The 12,453-nt window shown below is 53.8% G+C and overlaps 1 protein-coding gene across 8 annotated transcripts in view; it reads right to left on the reverse strand.

Annotated features, from left to right (window-relative positions):
• Window positions 1–11,805, reverse strand: part of SCN10A (sodium voltage-gated channel alpha subunit 10) — a 118,709-nt gene extending 106,904 nt beyond the window's left edge. For 3 of the 8 annotated variants that reach the window (XM_070073062.1, XM_070073058.1, XM_070073057.1), the window contains exons 1-2: window positions 11,680–11,805; window positions 11,436–11,501 (exon numbers count right to left, since the gene is read on the reverse strand). The gene's annotated coding sequence lies outside the window, so the exon portion shown is untranslated. Of the gene's footprint in view, window positions 1–11,435 lie in introns of all 8 variants that reach the window. The other 5 variants (XM_070073056.1, XM_070073059.1, XM_070073055.1 and 2 more) reach the window with 3 other exon arrangements.
• Between the last annotated feature and the right edge of the window lie 648 nt (window positions 11,806–12,453).

The raw sequence follows: 12,453 nt of genomic DNA on the forward strand, positions 1-12,453 counted from the left end.
CTGTGGCCGCTGGTACGGAACGAGCGAGGTGGGCGGGTGAGAGCGGAGAGGTTTGGGGACTGGCCTGCTCTCAGCACTGACTGGCTGTGCCGGGAGGAAGGGCCGGGAGTGGCATTCCTGTGGGAGCTAAAGGGAAGAAGACAGCCATTCAAGGAAGAAAGAAAGCGGGAGAGAGTGCCCACTGAGGCACTTAGTCAAAACGGCTCTGCCCAGCAGAAGTGGTGATCCAGGGGGCAGAGAGAGAAATGGTCCTTTCCTGGGATTTTATCCCCGGCCGTCGCCCAGCCTACTGGGAATGGGACCAGGAGGAGAGGAGAGATTTTTATATCCAAGAAAGAAAAGAAGTTTCTTAAAGCAGAATCTGATGGGTAGAATCAGATTCAGAGACTGAGTTATAATTATTCAGGAATCTGAAACAGTCCCTGAACTTGAAGACAGCACGTGTAAGTTGTGACACTGATGAGGTTTTCTGAAATCTCTGACCCTCATTTCTATGTTTTGTAAGCTGGACGTGATTATCTCTGCACCGCTCATCTGAAGCGGTGGTCGGGAGAATCAAGTGGTGCAGGCAAAAGCACTTTGTAAGCTAAGCTAAGTGCCACAGAATCGCACAGTATAGACCTTAATGTTCCCGTTACACATGTGATTAATAACCAATAGCCACTTAGCTGACTTCCATTCCACACCACCAGCTGTCACTGTATAAACCAAATAAACATGTGAGATTATTTGCAATTAAATGGAACTTAAAGAACTTATGATGTTCCACTTTGTTTCTTCGTGCCCCATCTGTAGTGTGAATATGAATTCACACTAATATGAATATGGTCCAACTGCCCAATACAGTGCACAGCAACTTAAATTACAGTAGCTCCAGTAAGTTGAAGGAGATCCATGTCGTGGGTCAGAGAATCTATCTAAAACATGGTATCTATTTTCTTTCTCCTTTTGCTAATCCCTCCCCCATTCCTCTCCTATTCAACAGGGACCCTATCAAAACCTATCACTAGAAACCGTTCCAAATTCCTGGGGACATGGTGTCCTGAAAGTAATGTGGCTTCTTACAGTTTTTAAATTGTGGTTTGACATTCCCAGGTATATTTAAGTAAGACAAGTAAGGCTGTAGGGTTGAAGAACAGGCTTGGTTGGACAAGAGCATTCAAATCACCAAAGCAGACAATTCTTTGTAAAGTCCTGGTGGGTAGCGAGATCCAGGCAGTCCATCTCATAACTGATTAGGGTTTTCTATGGATGCTAAAGGCACAGGTTTAAGTAGATGACACCGTACCACAAAGGACAGTCTTGAAAAGACGCATTAACCCGTGCCGTTACTCCTCAAGCCAGTCTCTGCAGCCCAGGCTTTTGCTAAGCTGCAGATGACCTCCAGGGGCCGACTGCAGGGGAACTCCAAGACTGTACTTCCCTGTCTTCTCAGCTGGGTTTGACACCACCGAGCGTGCATTTTTCCGGGGCCCTTCGAAGGCTCCTTATGTGTGAGCCATTCAGTCGTGAGTTTCTGGAGATCCTGTCCCAACCCTCCCCAGCCGCGAAATCTACTCTTCCCTCCCGGGTTTTAACTTCTGCTCAAACCCCTCTTCTGGGCCAAGTCCCTCTGCCCACCTCTGTCCTTTTTGGATATCTGCCCCTACAAATCGGCTCCTTCTTCTCAGCCCCTGTCCTGCTTTGTCGAGTGGCACCATCAAGCTCCCAGCTGCTCTCATCATAAACTAGGTCTTCCCCCTCCTCCCTCCCTCCCTCCCCGCAACTGTCCACATGTGCTGCAGCCTCCAAGTCATAATTACCTCTCATCTGCCCCCTTTGGTTGCTTATTAACCAGTCTCTCTGCGCATTCTTTGTGCCTGTGTTCATAGCAACCAACACAATCTTTTAAAATGCAAATCCAATCCTAGCACTCATCTGAGGATACCTTCCCGGGCCTCCTGAGCGCCTTGGTCAGGGCTGAATTCCCGCACCTGCACCCGGGCTGGCGTGGTCTGGCCTTGCCTGCACTTCTGCATCACTCGCCTCCTTGCTCCCCCGTGGCTACCTGGTCTTTTTGCAGGCCAATGTCATTCTGCCTGGTCCCTTCACACATGCTTTCCCCTCCCTCTCAGCGGTACCTTTCCCATCCCTCCCCACGGACTGTCTCCTCCTCCTCAGTGGGGTTTCAGCGTCACTTTGCTGACCCTCTGGACAGCCACAGTTCCTGTGACTCACTGGGCTAGCAGCCTGTGCGGTGGGTGTTTGTTTCAGTACTTATCTGTTCCGCGTCGCTCCTCTAGCACAAACTAAGCTTCTCGTTGCCAGGACTGTGCCCCTCGTTCCCTCCCGCCTCTCCTTAGCACCCGGGACAACGTGACCCATGGAAACATCTGAGAAATGTTTGCTGAGTGAAGGAAGAAATCAGTGAGTGCCAGTGGCTCAGAGCAGCCTCTCTGCTGCCACTGGCCTGGCTTAACCCTGAAAGACATTGTTCACCCCCTGAGAGACCAAGCACGACTGGATTCCTTCCTGGAGCTGAAATACGAAGGCAAGAAAACTAAAAGTGGGGGCGGGCGTTGTGGTGCAACAGGTTAAGCCCCTGCGTGCAACTCTGGCATCCAGTATTGGAGTCCCGGCTGCTCTGCTTCCGATCCAGCGCCACTGATGTGTCTGGGAAAGCAGAACAAGATGCCTCAAGTATTTGTGTCCCTGCCTCCCTTGCGGGAGAGCTGATGGAGTGCCTGGCTCCTGGCTTCAGCCTGATCCAGCCCTGGCTGTCACAGCCATCTGGGGAGTGAGCCATCGGAGGGATGATCTTGCTGTCTCTCACTCTCTCTGACACTCTGCCTTCCAAACAAACAAATAGTTACACGAAGAAAACGAAAATGGGAGATGACTGAAGGCAGATTCAAGACTTTGAGGGAGTCACTGGAAAGAGCCATCCTGGGAGAGTAAGGGAACCTGGAGCCGGCCTGGGCCGGTCTGCGCTTGTGATGCTGTTGCACCTGTGTCTCCCTCTGCTCAGCGGTCACCACACTCGCAGAAGGCGCCCTGGGGAGAGCGTGAGCGCCCGCATCTCGAGGAAGCTGGGAGAAACGTGTTGGCTCCGACTCTGACTTTGAGGGGGCACTGAGGCTCTGACTAGGGCAAGGCGGACTCCGTGCCACAGGCTGACTCACTGATGTCACACAGCAGGGCTGGGTTTTAGCTTGCGCTGGCTGCAGTGTTCTCCCAACGTGAGGGCTTGTTCACCGCCCTCTAGATGCACCTGCTTCCTATCTGTGCACGGAACGGGGAGCAACACATCGTGTGCTCTTGGCTGTGGTCAAAGGTGGGAGTGGCCTTGTGTTTTCCTGGTTGAGGAGTTTTGTTTTTAAAGATCTATTTATTTCTTTGAAAGGAAAAGTGACAGGGAGAGACACAGAGAGAGAGAGAGATTGTCCATCTGCTGGTTCGTTCTCCAGATAGCTTCCGTAGTGAAGCCGGACCAGGCCACAGCCAGGAGCCTGGACTTCCACGTGGAGCGGCTGGGACTTGGATCAGTGCTTGCATGGAATGCTGGTGTCACAGGGAGTGGCTTAACCTGCTGTGCCACAGCCTGGTGCGAGCTGAGGAGTTTCTGTACCGACAACTGTCGAGGCCTGGAAGTGCCTGCCAGCCTTCTGACAGATGTGGGGTGAGTTAGCTCCTCCTCATTCTGGTGCATAGTAAAATGTTGTCATTGTGAGTGAAAGCCCGTGTGCACAGAGCACCACTAGGTGCTCTGCGAATCGTGGGGTGTGGTGGAAAGGGCCCTGAATTCAGGAGACTGGACGAGCGGCCACAGGTCAGACGGGGCCCGTCGCTCGGCAGATCCTTGCTGCATCTGTTATCTCAGAAGGTGACTGGGCCTTCTATCTTGGCAAAATCCCAGGGTTCTTATTTTGGAAGAGTTTGAGTCTGCTCAGTCCTCAGATAAGTAGGCAAATAAACAAGAGCTAATGTAGTAAGTGGCTGTGATCATGGAGTTCGCAGCAATCAAGCCAGCCGCTTCACGGGGTGGAAGACAGAGACGGGCACACGTTGGAGAAGCCAGGAGACAGAGACGGGCACACATTGGAGAAGCCGGGGTGGAAGACAGAGACGGGCACACACTGGAGAAGCTGGGGAAGAAGACAGAGACTGACACACATTGGAGAAGCCGGGGTGGAAGACAGAGACGGGCACACGTTGGAGAAGCCGGGGTGGAAGACAGAGACGGGCACACGTTGGAGAAGCCGGGGTGGAAGACAGAGACGGGCACACGTTGGAGAAGCCGGGGTGGAAGACAGAGACGGGCACACGTTGGAGAAGCCGGGGTGGAAGACAGAGACGGGCACACGTTGGAGAAGCCGGGGTGGAAGACAGAGACGGGCACACGTTGGAGAAGCCGGGGTGGAAGACAGAGACTGACACACATTGGGGAAGCCGGGGTGGAAGACAGAGACGGGCACACATTGGAGAAGCCGGGGTGGAAGACAGAGACGGGCACACATTGGAGAAGCCGGGGTGGAAGACAGAGACGGGCACACATTGGAGAAGCCGGGGTGGAAGACAGAGACGGGCACACATTGGAGAAGCCGGGGTGGAAGACAGAGACGGGCACACGTTGGAGAAGCCGGGGAAGGCGTCCAGGACGAAGCTGCTGCTGACTGCACGTGGGCTGGTGCTGTGGCGCAGCAGGTCAAGCCTCTGCCTGTGACGCCGGCACCCCATAATCCCATATTGGCGCCAGTTTGGGTCCCGGCTGTTCCACTTTCCATCCAGCTCTCTGCTGTGGCCTGGGAAAGCAGTGAAGATGGCCCAAGTGCTTGGGCCTCTCCACTCACGTGGGAGACCTGGAGAAGCTCCTGGCTCCTGGCTTTGGCTCCGCCCAGCTTCTGCCATTGCAGCCATTTAGGGAGTGAACCAGCAGATGGAAGACCTCTCTCTCTGTCTCTCCCCCTCTCTGTAACTCTGCCTCTCAAATAAATAAATCAATCTTTTTTTAAAGACTGCCACATTCTCTCTCTGCAAGGGGCGCCAGTGACTTTGGGCTGCGGGACCCTGGCTAGTGGGCAGGTGCCTGCTGGCAGCATTTGCTCCGCACGTCTGCCCTTGGTCGAGCACTTCCTGAAAGCACGGGCCCCTGTCTGGGGCTCCAGTCCATGAGGCATCTCTGTGGTTGTTAATCTTTTTCTTAAACATCAATTATTTTAGAGCCAAATATGTTTCTCATGAACACTAATTCCCCTTTTCCTTTGTTAAACTGCTAAAGAAAAAATATGCAAATCCTAATAAAAAGTGACAGGTAGAAATGGGTTTTAGACAAACTTCTAAGGCAAGAGCACTGTGAATGTTATGTAAATGCCAACCAGTAATACAGCCGCTGGCTTATTCCAGGGAAGCCAAGGAGACTCGGAAAATCTGGTGCTGCGGCATAGCTCCTGACACTGAAGGAATTTGTCTTTTGTTCACAAATCACATTCTGATTGGGTCCTCAAACTCTGCTTCCAAAAGGCAAAGCCTGACAAAAATAGTGCATCTCCTTTTAGGTGGAAGCTTGCTCGGCGCTTCCTCGGAGGGCCCTTCTTGAACTTGCCTAACTCGGGTGCCCCCCGATGATCTCCCGGGGCTCGGAGGGTCCTTCTTGAACTTGCCTGTCTAACTCGGGTGCCCCCTGACAATCTCTGGGGCTCGGAGGGCCCTTCTTGAACTTGCCTGTCTAAACTCGGGTGCCCCCTGACAATCTCTGGGGCTCGGAGGGCCCTTCTTGAACTTGCCTGTCTAACTCGGGTGTCCCCCGACGATCTCCCGGGGCTCAGAGGGCCCTTCTTGAACTTGCCTGTCTAACTCGGGTGCCCCCTGACGGTCTCCCGGGGCTCGGAGGGCCCTTCTTGAACTTGCCTGTCTAACTCGGGTGCCCCCTGACGGTCTCCCGGGGCTCGGAGGGCCCTTCTTGAACTTGCCTGTCTAACTCAGGTGCCCCCCCTGACGGTCTCCCAGAGAAGCCTGTTCTCTTCGCTGGCACTTCTCACAGCTGCTAACTGGGTTTGTAAAGTGTGCAGCACTGGACTGGAAGTTCTTTTAAAAATACGTTGTGGTACTTATTTAAGAGGCAGAGAGAAAGAGATAGAGGTAGAGACAGATAGATAGCGCCCCCATCTTCTGGTTCTCTCTCCAAGTGCCACCATGACTGGGGATGAGCCGTGTGGAACTCAGTCTAGGTCTCCTACAGGGGTGGCAGGGACCCAAGAACTTAAGCCATCACCTGCTGCCTCCCAGGGTGTGCATCAGCAGGGGGCTGGGATTGGGAGTGGGGCTGGGCTCAAACCCAGGTACTTCAGTGGGAGTTGTGGCATCCCAAGTGGCATGTTAAGTGCTGGGCCAAGCGCCCACCCTGAGCTGTAAGCTCTCTGAGGGCAGAAACAAACTGTATTCTGTGCACGGCTCTCCGTCCACAGTGCCTGGGACCCTGAGCAGCACACAGCAGAGGCTACATGGGAGTTTGCTAATGTTGCATGAAATACTGTCATTGGGTAAAAAAGTGGGGTAGCAGTGAAATAGTCACATTGAAAAAACACTTAGTACTTAGTGTTTCTGAGTTTTCCAAATGCATCCAATTTAATGTATGAATCCTCTAAAAAAATTTATGCTTGGGCTGGCGCTCTGGCATAGCGGGTGGGGCCGCCACCTGCAGTGCTGGCAGCCCACATGGGCGCCGGTTCAAGACCTGGCTGCTCCACTTCTGATCCAGCTCTCTGCTATGGCCTAGGAAAGCAATAAAAGATGGCCCAAGTCCTTGGGCCCCTGCACCCACGTGGGAGACCCGGAAGAAGCTCCCGGCTCCTGGCTTTGGATTGGGTCAGCTCTGGCCGTTGCAGCCAATTGGGGAGTGAACCAGTGGATGAAAGACTCTCCCCCCACCCCCATGTAACTCTGACTTTCAAGTAAAATAAATATTTTTTAAAAATGTATGCTTATCAAATCTTTCCAGCAATACAATTTTTTCCATCGATTAGCGAGGCAGCGTAGTGTAGACAGGCTGCAGAGCCAAACTGCCTATGTTTAAATCCCCACTGCTGGCTGTGGGACCCTGGGCAGTTAGCTTCTCTGTGCCTTGGTCTCCCCATCTGTCAGAATTGTGATAATGACGCTGTGAGGTACTTGTGAGGACAGACTGAACAAGTGTACATAATTAAACATTTATAGAGTGCGTAGGACATAGGAAGAATGATATGAATTTGTTGTTGGGTCCAGAACTGTGGCGTAGTGGGCTAAGCTTCCCCTGCGGCGCCAGCATCCCAATGGCACCGGTTCAAGTTCTGGCTGCCCCACGCCCCATCCAGCTCTCTGCTGTGGCCTGGGAAAGCAGTAGAAGATGGCCAAGTCCCTGGGCCCCTGCACCCACGTGGGAGACCCAGAAGAAGCTCCTGGCTCCTGGCTTCAGATTGGCCCAGCTCTGGCCATTTTGGACATTTGGAAAGTGAACCAACAGATGAAGACCTTGCTCTCTGTCTCTCCCTCTCTCTAACTTTACCTTTCAAATAAAATCTTTAAAAATAATTTTGCTATTATTCTTTGCGGGAGTAACATCCTTGTTAAGTAGCTGACCCAGAAGAACAAGTGACTGTCTTTTACATCCAACCACAGTGTCCCCTACAGCTGTCCGGTCTGCAGGTGGCATGCCGAGGCCCACTTGGAGGCCAGCTCTTGTCCCAGGGCTCCGCTGGGAAGAGGCAGAGCTGGGACACAGCCCAGGTTTTCCAGTGGTTTTCCACAGCAGCGCCAGGGCTGTTCGCTGCCTCGGGACTTCTGCCCCCCCTAAGTCCCACTCTGGAAGGGCTTGGGTGACCCCAGCAGGAGTTAGGGCACAGGGTCTGATGAGCCCTCAGCCAGCCACTGAGCCGACGGGTCAGCGGGATGTTCTGGGCGCCCTTCCTCTCGCCTGCCTCACAGCAGGACAACGTGCCCAGAGCCTGGGCAGCACTGAGTACGCTGACCCGTGTCAGCCAGCTGAGGGGTAGCCTCCGAGTGTCACTGCTGAACCAGCTAGAACTTCAAAAAAAATCCATTGCAGCTTTGTTTGTTGAATTTAACAAAAAAGATGATTGCTGTCTTCCTAATAAATGCATCGTCTTGTTTGCTGTCTGAACGCTGGCCATTTAGTACTAAGCATTTTGTGCACACTGTGCCAGCACATGCTTGCACGCTCACCTGAAGCAGACCTGTTGTTAGCACAGTTCTACACGGAGGACGCTAACGCCTTAGGGTTGCCACAGCCAAGGGCAGAGCCTACTCGGGACTGAAGTCGACTCTCTCTTTTCCCAGGAGGTAATGAATTAAAATATTGATACTGATTATTCTTAGGCAGTAATTGTATTGGAGGTTGTTTTTAAATTGAGGGATAATATATATACACTAATTTCATGTTTATGGTTTGACTTTCTAAACATACGCAAACACGTGTGTCGCTGTCACTAAGAACACTTCCCGCACTCCAGAAGACTTGCCTGTTACCTTGGAGATAACGAGTGTTCTGGCCTCCCTCATCAGAGTCAGCACCTTCTAGATGCTTCTGAGTCTGGGCCCGGCTCGCTGCACCCTGGGCAGCTGTGTCTCCTCTCTTTTCCACCTATGCACTAAGCCCATGCACTATTCAAGTCCTGCCCCTCTCCATCCTCACCCCCTGCCGAAAATGCATTTGCTGTTTTCCCTGAAGCATCCTCTGGTTTGTGTCACTAGACAGTTTTGTGAGCATCTCAAAATAATGATAATAACCAATAATAATAATCACCTGACTTGCTCTACCTTCTCTCCCCAGGACTGTGTCTCTGTTGAGGTCAAGTTCACCCCCTGCCGAAGCTTTTGAGAATGCCTGGCTCCTCCCTGCAGAGTGTGAACAAAGTGTCTCCAACAGGGCTTCCCCCATGTCATCCTGGATCCAGTGCTGGGGAAATGCCTCACGCATGGCCAGGCCCCGGGGCTCCTGGGCGAGGGACCAGCTCTGTGACCTTGAGCCAGTCTGAAACCTCAGCTGCGAGTCCCGGCGTGGCGTGCGCATGCATAAAATGAAGGAGCCACGTGGAATAACACAGGGCTGGGTCAGCCCTGCACAGGCAGCCCCGCAGCAGTTGTCCTCACAGCCGTCGTGGGACTGAGCAAGCAGAAGGAGCGGCAGCCACTGCCTGACCTGCGAACACGCTGCGAAGCGAGGACCCTCACCAGAATCTGACTCAGCCCGCAAGGCCGATGTTCGCAGCCACTGCGCCTGGCCATGGTCACTCTGACCCCTTCCTGTTGTTTCAGTCTAGTTCCAAACACACGGAGAATGTGACGGAAGCGCAGCAAATGAGCAGAGCCCATGCCAGCGAACGAGCAGCCTCCGAGGACAGCGAGCTCCAGGTTTCTCAGAATTGAGCTGGCAGGCGAGCGGGAGGAGAGAGAGTGGCAGAGGGTCTGCATGCTTGACTCGTGCGCCCATGCAGTCCAGGGCACCGCCCCACGAGCCTCACTCCGTAAGCACTTACTGGACTCCTAATGCGTACAGAGTTTCGGTGGTGGGGTAAAAACCAAGGCGACTGAGACCTGCGCCCCACTGACGCACACCCTGGAGTGGAAGCCACCAGGACAGGCAGCACTGTAAGCCGAAACCCTCGCCGTGCCAGCCAGGTGAGGTGGAGGCAGAGCGAGGGAGAAGGGCCCGTCCTGTGGCGGGGTGAGGTCGCCCCCAGAGTTGGAAAGGCAGGTGAGTTTGGGGCAGGAAGTGGTGGTGCAGCCAGGGCGGCCTGGTGGGTACAGAGTGAGTGGGAAATGGCACCGCCGCGGGCGTGGCAGTGAGGAGCGGGAGTGTCCCTTGCACGGCCTCAGGAGTGAGGGACTCCGAAGTCACAGTCTTGGTTTGTAGGTGGGGAGCTGGGCTGAGGCTCATGGGAGCCGTCAGGGACCGAGGCTCGGTGGCGCCTACTTTCCTCCCCCTGCGTCAGCATCCCCTCGGCACTGTTCTTCGTGGAAGACCGGTTACCTCCGTCTACCACGGCACAGCAGCTGCAGGCCCCTGTCTCTTCCCTCTGATGGGTCTCAGCTGAAAGCCCTCCTTGTCCACAGCAATCCGCCCTTTCCCACGTGTGGCACGAGTGCTGCTGTGTCCGTTGCTACACTGTTCGCCGCTGTGCTGCCACTACGTTGGTGGACGGGGAACTGGGGGCTGCTTTGAAGGCCATGCGCACACCTTCCTAATCGTTCAAGCCAGCTTGATGCCATTTCCCCTCAGAGTTCTCATCAGTCTAACAGCAATTCATTTCTCCGTGTCACTTCACCCTTCCTCCCACACCGTGTGGCTGGGAAGCCCAACCTCTGGCTTCTGTTACTCAAAATATGTTAAGTGTGGCTCCTTTGCCTGCCTCCTTTTTAAGTCCAATAAAGCTGGTTCAAACCACATTTTAAAACCATAGCAGAGTTTCCTGTCTGTTCCTGGTACTGATCCAAGCAAGCAGTCTCAAAGAGCAAAATCCTGATCAAAAATCAAATTCACACTGAGTGCACTCGAGCTGTACACGGAAAAAAGGCAAGAGCCCTCGGAAATCCCTGAGTGAGTCACTCGCCCGGATTGCAGACTGCAGGTCAAACTAAATGTGGGCGGCCCTGGTGCCACCTGCCACCATCTCCCAGCAGGCAGACTTCTCAGCAGGCTAAACACACCCTCACCACCTGAGTTTGTCTTTTTCCCATCAGAGCATCTAAAATGTGCTGCTTAGCCTGGTTGTCCACCAGCTCTTTCTGGGGCTCACTGAACAACACACAGACTCCCTGCCGCCACTCCCTAGCTGTTCACAGCTGGTAGGCTCGGTGGGGCCCAGGAGCGGAGCCTGGGCTGCTGGAGCGTTCTGTTGTATGGCCATGGGAGGCCAGCACTGCCTTGGCTCTTCCCCACACCTCTCTGCTGTGACGCTGCGGGGCCTCAACTGGAAGGCAAATGGAAGTCTGAAACGGCACCACCAGCTACCCCAAGACCACGGATTTGCTGCGTGTTGAGTCCATTTTCATCTGGCTTTAACAGCCTCACCAACACTCCCGGGCTATTTGGCCCCTGTTATCAAAGCTTTGGTAAAATTTCCAAAATCACAGCTGCTAATAAAACACCTTTTATATCCACGTGACTCTGAAGAGCATACAGTGATACAGATGTGAGTGCGGAAAATGACAGTTTTGGGATTTATCTACAATTTTTTACTCCTGCGCTTCGGAGGAAGGGAAGCAGTGGGAATACCTACGTGAAGAGACTAAAGGTGGATCTTTTTAATGAACTATGGGTGTTTCAGGAAGCCCACGTATTTAAGCACTCTACAAAGCATGCTTCCTTTTTAGCTATGGGTAAAATCCGTTCTCCCCCAAGACCCCAAGCACGTCTTTTGATACCGTCAGCCACAATCTGGCCCCTGACCCCAAAGCCAAACCTTTGCCGCTCAGTCGTGTTGGTCTTCCGGGGCAGAGCTGCGCTCTTCAACCTCAGGTCGTCTCCGCTGGAAAGCACAACGTGCACTCAGCTTACTGTGTGAGATGACAAGAAGAAACTGCACCTGCCGGCGGCTCCCTAGCCGGAAGTCCAGGGGCTGGGTTCTGGCAGGGGAGCAAGCCCGAGACCCCCACTTGTCTCCCCTCCTCCGCCAGCGCTGCCTGCCTTGTCCGAGGGAACCTCACCCTCGCTCAGGCGGCGGTCAGGAACATGCTTTCCTGGGTGCCATCCCGCTGCCCTTCCTCCCCAAGTCCCACCCTGGAGGCCGGAGCTCCAGAGTGCACGCTGTGCCTGGAAGCAGGGCGGGGGAGCGCAGGGAGAGGCTTATGTGTGATTAGATGGTGGAGTAGCAAATGTGATTCTAAATGATCTCATGGGAAACGCTGAAACCCAAGAAAGCAGAGGCTGCACTTAGATAACCATGCCGCCGGCCTCCACCGTCGACTCCGCGCCTGGACCAGGCTGCCTGGACAGTGGGGCAGGCCGCTACCTGCCACTGACCCAGGGAGAAGAGCTGTAGCCATTCATGGTTGCTTCCTCTTCTCCAGGACCCTTTTCTAGAACAAACAGCATTCAGAGATGTTTCTGCTCCCCTTCCCTAACTGAAAACTAAACATTTTTTGTATCTTGGAACTATTTCATTGAAAAAGTTTCTTTGAGGCCGGCACCGCGGCTCAATAGGCTAATACTCCACCTGCGGCACCTGCATACCAGGTTCTAGTCCCGGTTGGGGTGCCGGATTCTGTCCCGATTGCCCCTCTTCCAGGCCAGCTCTCTGCTTGTGCCAGGGAGTACAGTAGAGGATGGCCCAAGTGCTTGGGCCCTGCACCCGCATGGGAGACCAGGAGGAAGCACCTGGCTCCTGGTTTTGGATCAGCGTGGTGCGCCGGCCACAGCAGCCATTGGAGGGTGAACCAAAGGTAAAGGAAGACCTTTCTCTGTCTCTGTCTCTCTCTCAC

Source organism: Oryctolagus cuniculus, chromosome 4 (assembly GCF_964237555.1).
Source record: "Oryctolagus cuniculus chromosome 4, mOryCun1.1, whole genome shotgun sequence".
Lineage (NCBI taxonomy): Eukaryota > Metazoa > Chordata > Mammalia > Lagomorpha > Leporidae > Oryctolagus > Oryctolagus cuniculus.